Source organism: Pezoporus flaviventris, unplaced genomic scaffold (assembly GCF_033815535.1).
Source record: "Pezoporus flaviventris isolate CSIRO_AGI_PZ_B2104156 unplaced genomic scaffold, CSIRO_AGI_Pfla_v1 ptg000047l, whole genome shotgun sequence".
NCBI classification, from domain to species: domain Eukaryota; kingdom Metazoa; phylum Chordata; class Aves; order Psittaciformes; family Psittacidae; genus Pezoporus; species Pezoporus flaviventris.
This window is the reverse complement of record NW_026892595.1, coordinates 5075568-5084413: the sequence shown is the minus strand read 5'-3', so window position 1 is coordinate 5084413 and position 8846 is coordinate 5075568. Positions and strand designations below refer to the sequence as shown.

Here is an 8846-nt window from a genome sequence, read left to right as displayed (position 1 = left end):
AAGCTATAACTTCCTATTGTTATTGTATGGGCATATGTAAGAGGGGTTTCTTCAGACAGCTCTAGATAATTTTAATTCCTTTCCAGAAAAAAAGTCTATTGTGTGTGTTGTAAAATGCAGTACAGAATTTGTAGTGCATAATCACTTAATTAAAGATTGTCTCATAATGCATGTAGAGGAATTAAGGTTGTGCAAGAAAGCTCAATTGCTCTGTTACCTAGCTTAGATGTGCTTAAAAATGTTCTTTATTAAGTAACCTGATACAGTATTCTACACAGAAAATTGTATATCTTGTGCCATTATTTTACTTTAAAATCTCTTTCCCTCTACGTACCTAAAAGGGCCATGTTAATGGTTCTTATTTGTTTACTGTAGGCAAATTGTATGAACTTGCCATGTAAATCTGGGCCATATCAGTCTAGTTGACATGCCAAACAAGAAAAACAGAGGAATTAAGAATTTCCTGGTGTATCAATAAAGGTTTGATATACAGAAGTTTGCAGAAGTCTTACCATGGTCTGTGAGCATAAGAGCATAAACACAGGTCACAATGAAGGAAAGTTAATTTTTGCTCCATGACTTTACAATCATAATTTGAGCATGCTTGTTGAATGGCTGGGTGATTCATTATCTGTACATACTGTATATGCTGGCTCTGCACTACTTCTGCATTATATAGGAAGATATCTTTAAATCCAAAATGACAGACATGGTAAAACAATGGCGAATCTGTTCATGGAGCTACATAAGCAGAGCTTGTTCTAAAAGTACAAGCTATATATATGAGGATGGATTATTGGCGATTATTATACCTCTGGATAGTGTGATAAGTGTAAAATACACAATTAATAATGATTTCTTATGCTTTCAGATTGTCATTATTAATATTTTACATATATAACTTCTATAGATAAAATTAAGTAAATTAATGTTATGAGGGAATTTATTTATGGAGTGTGCAAAATTCACAGTTATACATATTTTGTGAAAGATGTAATAATATGAGAAATGTTTGTTTCACTTTCCAGCATATTATCTACTAACCCTCAAAAAAAATGCAAACTTTGTCTGATTATGAATTTTTACATACCCTTTAGTTCACAAGGAATAGCATTTAGTCATATATACAGTACTACAGATGAAGTAACTTTGCTTTAATTATAGGTGTAGGTATTCTGCAGTGATGCCAAAATTTGTCACTGAATTAATCTCTTGCTTTCCTGCTTAAGTTCTGAAAGAGATTTATGCAACAGAGTGAGTAACATTCTCCATTCCTTTACAGCAGGGAAACTTGAGGAAAAGATTGCTTAAAGAATCCAATTCTTTGATGCATTTTATTTAACAGATATTTCATGGAGGTCAGCTGGAACTCCTATTGACCTCCATGGAGCAACATTTATGCCAACACAGAGCAGTTGGTGCTTTGAAGAGCTAGAAAGCCTGGTCAGTAATATAAAGCCAGGTCTTGTACTTTAAATCCCAAATGTTAAAACAAGAAAAAATATTTGTTTTTCTGACTCTTTCTCCCTGACTACGAACACATAACTGTTACGAACTCAGTTTTCTGGATTCTGGGACTGCTCTGAAATTGGGGTCACTTGGCTCTCAAAGCAGCACTCCATAGGTGCACTACGAGTTCACCAGGCAGCCCTCTCCAGCAGTGTTTATTATACTTGTGTTTGCAACATATCTTGTTGAGTAGTGCACACAGCCTTACTGTTGGTAAATTCTGTGTAGATCACCCCTTTTAGTGAGTTCATTAAAACTGTCATTATCTAATTTTCCTAGAAAAAACAAGGGGGAAAAATATCTGAAACTGGACATCTGACTGTGTAGATGCTCCCCTGCTGCTGGCAGTAAACTGCAGGAGATATGGGACAATCCTTGGGAGAGAACAAGAGGTGACTGAAGGTGCAGCCATGCAGCTAACACACTGAGTGGGCATTCCAGCAGGCCGGATAAAAATTATTTATGTTGTGGCTATGTGTAAAATGGCCTGGGCACTTTCCAAATACAAGAGAAAAAACAATCCTTGCACCCAAGGACTGGAGCATGAGAGGACAGATAGGCATGTAGTGAAGGCTGTTTGAGGGCAGAGCAAAGAAACCGGAGGATAAAGCTGAAGTCAGAAATAACTGAAAGTTTCTGAAGTTGCTTGATTTATTTTATGTCAATACCGGAAGCCATACTAATACTAGTACTGTCAATACTACTCCAATCTCCTATCTCTTTTACAAGCATCTTCACTGTTTACCTTGTCTCAAAACCTTGGTTCCAGTACTAAGATCCTTCATGCTCTCCCTCTCATCAGGTAAATAAACTTTTCAGTCAAAAGATAAAATAAGTAATGTGTCCCTGAGCTATAAATACATGATAATCTGCAGTGTTGGGGGTTTGGGTAACTTACAGCTATACAGAACTTGCCAGTAAATAAATCTTGTGCAGCAAAAGTGTACCCCATGATCATAATCCTGATGACTGGAGAGAGTCTTCAAAATACAAGGGTAAACTGAAAATGTCATTGCAGTGTGATGTCGTGAGAAGTTTGAAATTCTCTGTGCCCTAGGGAGCACAGAGCAACACAGTGTTCAAGCGTTCAGCAGAGTCAAAATACAATAACAATATAATTTCTGATAGGGGTGTGGAGAAACAAAAGCATCATATATTGATTGGAATGCCTGACAAGCTAAGTGCCAGCTGAAGTCTGTAATAAATATCACTGATGCTATTTCTAACCCCTTAGAAAGCAGCCACAAGGAGAGTTTTGGTCAGGGCTGGACTGTCTGGATAAATCCTGGGATTAAATTCTTGTATTTCTAACAGTGGACAATACTATGTAGGTACTTCAAAACCAATAAGGGAATGTTTTGTATAGACATAAACTTGAAACTTTATTTTATAGCCACATGATTCCAGATAAAATTCACTGCTGGAGCCACCAGGGAAGGTAGGGCAATGACACAGCCATGAGCCTGTAGCCATTGGTCCTGCAGGGATGCTCTTAGCTCACCATGTGTGCTTAAGGGAAGAGTCATAACAGGGGCAAAGGCGCTGTGTCGGGAGATGCTTCTGAAGACAAAGGACTGGTTTGGTCTTGCCCCTTGGATTTAGGTGTCTAACCTTGCAGCCTGCCAGAGCTTGCTTTCTCTCTCGTTCCAGTTTCTTGGCTTCCAGTGCTTCCCTGAGAACAGCTGGCCTATTTTTACTAAGTGGAGGTATAGCCAAAACTATTCTTCAAAGCACAGCCCTAAGAGCCTTTTCAGACACTTTCTAAGGTACCAGAAGAACTTCAGACACTTTAGGAGCTCTGACCATTAGTGAATGGTTGCTTGCAGGTATTGAGAGATACAAGTTTGGCTTTAATTTCCTTCAGTATCAATCATTTTTTTATGGCTTTGAACCTCAACCTGGTATATGGCTACAGAAGAACTCTGTTGAAATCACTTCTGTATCAAGTTGCTTGCATTTCTTTTTTTACAGTTTAATGAGATAAAAAGTGAGCAAAATCCCTACCAGAAACAAAACTATTGGTTGGTAGAAGAAAGCCCAGACCTGTAAGCTGAATACGGCTGGAAGGAAGAAGCGGGACAAAAAGACAGTTTACAAGAGATGGAAGGAGATAGTGATCCTGGAAAGAAGGAACTGAGCTGGGGTAGAAAGCTGAAAGTTGTACTCTTTGGGGTTTGTGTGTATGTGTATGCACAATATTCAGAGGAAAGGCAGAGAAGGATGAATGACAAGACTAGAGTATGTGTATTTGGGATGTTAATTTTATTTTCTCATCTTTTACCAAGATAGAGATCACATCAGAAAATTCATGAAGTTAATTTGCATGACAAAGAATGACATTTAAGCAAAAGACTGAGAAAATAGAATAGGAAAACATAGTGGTATGGCTATGGCTTCATAGAGGAGAATATGTGCTGTGTCTCGTTTGTCCCCTATAAAGTCCATCTTGACCCCATAGGGCATGTTTCTCAGTCCATGCAACCTAAATAAGAGACACCTAAATCAATCAGTTGAAACTTTGAAGATCAACATTAAGCAGGGTCGCATTAATTTAAATCAGTTTTCAGAGTAAAGACTGGTTTTGAAAGATATCTATCACAGAACTTGGCTAAAGAAAAAAGTTCTTTGGAATTCTTGATCTAAGGTGAAGTCCTCACCTGGTAGTGACAGAGGTGGGAGTCTCAATGTTTTATACTTTCTTCAAGCAAACAGGATATTTTCCCAGGATTCTGCAACCCAGGTTGGGTGATGTCATGAAAAAATTAACATGTTCTGAACTCCTCATTCATCATACTAAATGTGCTGGCTGAGTCCGAGTGCTGATATATTTTATTGCAAAGATTCCAGATGAGGCTTTGAAATGTATTTCCAAGCAAATTCCTCCTGGCAGGTTTTAGGTTGAGGTCTTCTCAGAGCTCTCTGCAAATATTTTTCCAGGTGTAAAGGTCTATACATAGAGCAGAACATCTGTCTGCATGAGATTTCAGTGTTGTGTGCTACTGTGGCAGTCTAAGGTGCTAAGGAGATGGTAGAAGAATTTCAGAGCTATAATGGTGCAAGAACGAGAAATTAGTTTCTTCGGACATTGGATGAAGGTTTCAAATGGGACTGTAAATCCCAAACTGGGAATCCCTTATAACCTGAAATGAGGCTAATGTCTGAAAGACTGGGAACTGGCCACAGTAAGACCAGAAAATGATTGCTTGCACTCAAGAATAATTTCTAAAATAACAAAGAATTTACATTTCTTTGCGAATGCAAGAAAAGTCAGCCACCACTGAAATGCAAAACAATGAGAGTTATTACAGGACCAAAACTTCACGCCTTTACAATAACAACATATTAGCTCACTTCTTACTTAAGAAAATTGACAGTGAAGGAAGTACTCTTTCATGACTGCCAATATCTCAAAAAATGGGCCGATTTGTGTTTCTTACTACACAACCTAAAAGAACTGAGTTATTATGTACTGGACTTTCAAGATGTCAAGATAATTGTGTAAAAATATTTGAAAATGTAAATAATTTTTACTTTTCTTCATATGACATAAGTTGCTCCATATAATGTAAATGGTAATTTCAAGGGATGCACCTTTGTTTCTGGAGGTGAAATGAAAAGGAGCATTTGACAAGATCTAAATACGCAGTATATGAGAAACTGTAATACAGGTAGATCTTTATTTGATCACTAATAGATTTTGTAACATAAGTTTTCAATTACTTATTTTTTTCCCTTTAGTAAAATAGTGTTAGAATTTCAGAAGAGATTAAGTTTTTTTTCAGTCTGGCACATTTATTAATTCTGAGAAATAACTATACTCAGAAGCTGCATTGATTTAAAGTTGGAAACATCTTAAAATATTTTTGAGCTATTAGGAATGGCTTTGGACATTAGGTGAATATGAATCAGTTAAACCTCTCTCAAATTTTAAATAATAAAAATATTAAGGATGATTCAACAACTGCCTAGCACTTACATTGCCATGACAATTCTCACAAAAAGTTGCTATTGTATAGTTCTAACAACGTGACATAATTTCTAAGGAAATTTTATGCCATAAAGTGTTCAATGAAAAAAGCTTTCAACGAAAAAATAGATGATTTTTTTTTTTGTACATAAATATAGCTGAACAAAATGCACAGTATAGTGAGAGGTGAAAAATGAAAAAGGATGTTTTTCAGTGTTATGTATTAGTTCTTAATTGCCTTTTATCTCACTCTGATTTCAGCACACAGAAATATCTTAATATCTTCCAGTTAACTTCCCCTAAAAAATATAGTAAATTTTTAGAAAATTTTAACTGTTTCTGAAAGCTGAAGGTTATTGTATGAGGAATATTGTATATCAAAGTTTTCATTTTATTAGTTGTGAGTGCTTCTGGATCTTGAATTAGAAAATGGTATAATATTCTAGCATTGATTTTGGTTCTTTCAGTTTCTTAATGTGTATGAGGTATTATATCTACTCTTACCCCAGATGAATAACAAAAATAATGTCTTCCACAACTTGGACAGATTGCAATAACCTCCTAAATAATATTCTGATATGGCAGAGGTTCAAATGATAATTATTTCACTTTTAGTTGTTAAAGATTTTATAAATTGCTTAGAAAGAATTTAGAAAGTACTTGAGTGCATTATACTGCTACTAAGTACCAGTTAAAATAATAAATAATTTAAACCAGTGGAAATACTTCCCCCCTACCTCCACTTGGCTTCATAGGCAGATATAGCTGTTACAACTGCATAAAACAGCCAGTGTTGTCATATATTCTCAGTGTTTCAACTTTCCTTTCAATAACATGAGCATTTTTTAAACCATGAACATTATTTAAACACAAGAACAAATTCAAAGCTAGACCTGACTACACTGACTTGAAAATATTTTGGAATTAAAACAATATAAATAAGTTCCGCCAGCTTTTAATTAAGAATATATTTTATGAGTTAAAAATGTGTCTGTCTTAAAAAAATTAGGGTACCATAATCATCCTAAGCTTTCACAATCATATTAAATTTCTTAATGAAATTAAGAAACTTTCATTATATTTCTTCAGAGGTGGCTATAAGAAGAACTGAGGGGTTGATGAACCAAACATTGACAAGACAGCAGAATGGAAACTGTAAAAACCTGGTCTTTATCTAGAACAACTTTTAAAGGAGGGGTCATTTGCTATAATGAAAGAATGGGTTTATTAAAAAAAATTAGTTTTATTTAGCAAGTATTATAGTGAAGAAATAAGCTTGTTAGTACTTACCTGTCCAAGTCTTTCAGAGATTTTACAGCTAAAATAATTCCCATAGGATTGTGTTGGACTTAAACCAATCTTCCTTATTTTGAAGATGGTTCTATTATTCCTCCAGTTTTAGACCTCACAAGGAGTTATTACACAAGCTGTATATGTGGAACAGTTCTATTTGCCAAAGCTGTCTACCTAGAGTGACTGAATGTGGCTGTTTTTGCGGGTACCAGTTTCACAGCTAAGAGAAGAAAAAAGGAAAGGAAAGCTTTCTGTTACCCAAAGCAGCTGTATGAATTGCAGAACTGTAGCTGTGAAACTGAAGGCTCAGTGCTCACTTCTGAGAGATGGATGTTGGAGGGACTTTGTATAATTTACTATATCTAGACCCCAGTTATTGTCATCAGATTGTTTTAGAAAAAAAATAGAATTTCATAAATACAGAGGATAGGTTTATAGAGGCTCCATAGCATCATTGAACGCTAATGATAGTGAAGGAATCCCACAGAAAATGTGTGCTATAGTTAAGTATTGGTTTAAGCAAACGACGGGGAAAAAACAGTTCTCCAGATATCATTCTGAGGACCTTTCTGATCCTTACATGGGAGCATAGAGCAAACAGCTTTCATCTGTTGTAGGCTGACCTACTGTAGAAACTTGAAGCAGTGTAGCAACACCAGTATGTCACTAGACATGTGCCCATTTGCAGGTAGCCTGGATGAACTTCTGTTCTAGCACAACCATGCAATAACCCAGTCCCAGTTTGGCAAATGCACCATGTTGTGCACAATGTGAGTGCACCAGCTCTCATGGTGCTGGCTCCCTTCTCTCTTTCTTGTGATTTTGGGTGCCGTTCAGACATGCCCTTTCCTGATGAATCTGTATCACAGTGGGATTGCTGGCTCTGTCCCCCAACCATTTTAAGTGCTGGCTTTCTCCCAGCCCTCCTAGAGATGCTGACAGCCCCAGTGAAGTGGTGGTATGCAACCCTGCCACCACAGAGCTGCTTGAAAGCAGGGGGCACAATGCATTTCTTATAACACATTAATTATGCTGAGAACTATACCTGTGCAGAAACCACCTTGTTGGGAAATCAGCATGTAACTGCAGGAAGTCCAGAAATAAACAGACAGATTGTTACTCCAGCCTGCAAAATGGTAGATTCCTGCCAAATGGGCTGTGGTTTCCTGCATGAGCTTGGAACACGCCAGCGACACAAACGTGAAAGGTTTTGTGTCCTTTTTGCAGAAAGGCTGCTTTCTCTCCTCACTTGGAGGGAAGGAATGACAAGTGGGAAATGCTCTTGATAGATACCAAGTCTATACTGAACAGTCTGCATTGAATGAAATTTATTTTTTTTTAAATGTACCCTTGGTCATGGAAGCTTCCACCAGGAGGATATCTGTCTAGTCATGTCTCAGTGGCTGAATTGTATTGTACATTTTACTGTGGTACTTGTAGATATTAAAGTGTCTGTTTAGGATAATATTTTTCATTGCTGGTTTTAGTGCTTAAAGATTAAAGTTGTCTAAAAAGGTGTGTTGAAAGTGCCTAGGCAAAATGGATGCTTACTTTCACTTGATTACTCAAATTCACGTTATGTATTTTTAAGACTTGTATATTAATATGAAATGATGAAAACCATAAAATCTTCAGTTCACTGAAGTTTGGAAACCTAGAGATATCATTTTACTGGAATGTTTTCCAGCCTTTGGAACAGGGTTACACATCTGTGTGCACAGCTGCCTACATATCATATTCTGACTTCCATTCTGATGTGCTCTTCAGTACCAATATAATGTAGTTCATTTTATAATAATTTATCTTTTTGTTTTGTTTTGTTTTTTCTTTAAACCGGTTGAATTACCAGAACACATTATTATGGCTTTCGTTTCATTCACTGTTTCAAACTTCAGCCTATAAATTATTCGTAGAAAGGCTTTTCTGTGAGTATTTGTAAACCAAATATAATGAAAGGAATTCAGCTCTAGAAAGGAAGGGCTTGAAGGAGATAGGTGTTAAATCTAATTTGCTTTAAAGCTTTAGATTGCTGTGGTCCTTGAAGTACTTTTAAGAATCTTAAAGGTCTGTGGTGCAA

At 36.4% G+C, this 8846-nt stretch overlaps 1 long non-coding RNA gene across 1 annotated transcript; it reads left to right on the top strand.

Moving 5' to 3' along the window:
- The first annotated feature begins 1561 nt into the window (after window positions 1–1561).
- Window positions 1562–8323, top strand: LOC133276812 (uncharacterized). The gene is made up of 4 exons (XR_009746010.1): window positions 1562–1693; window positions 1789–2311; window positions 3160–3455; window positions 7387–8323. It is a non-coding gene; the product is annotated as an uncharacterized LOC133276812 (long non-coding RNA).
- Window positions 8324–8846: the final 523 nt, after the last annotated feature.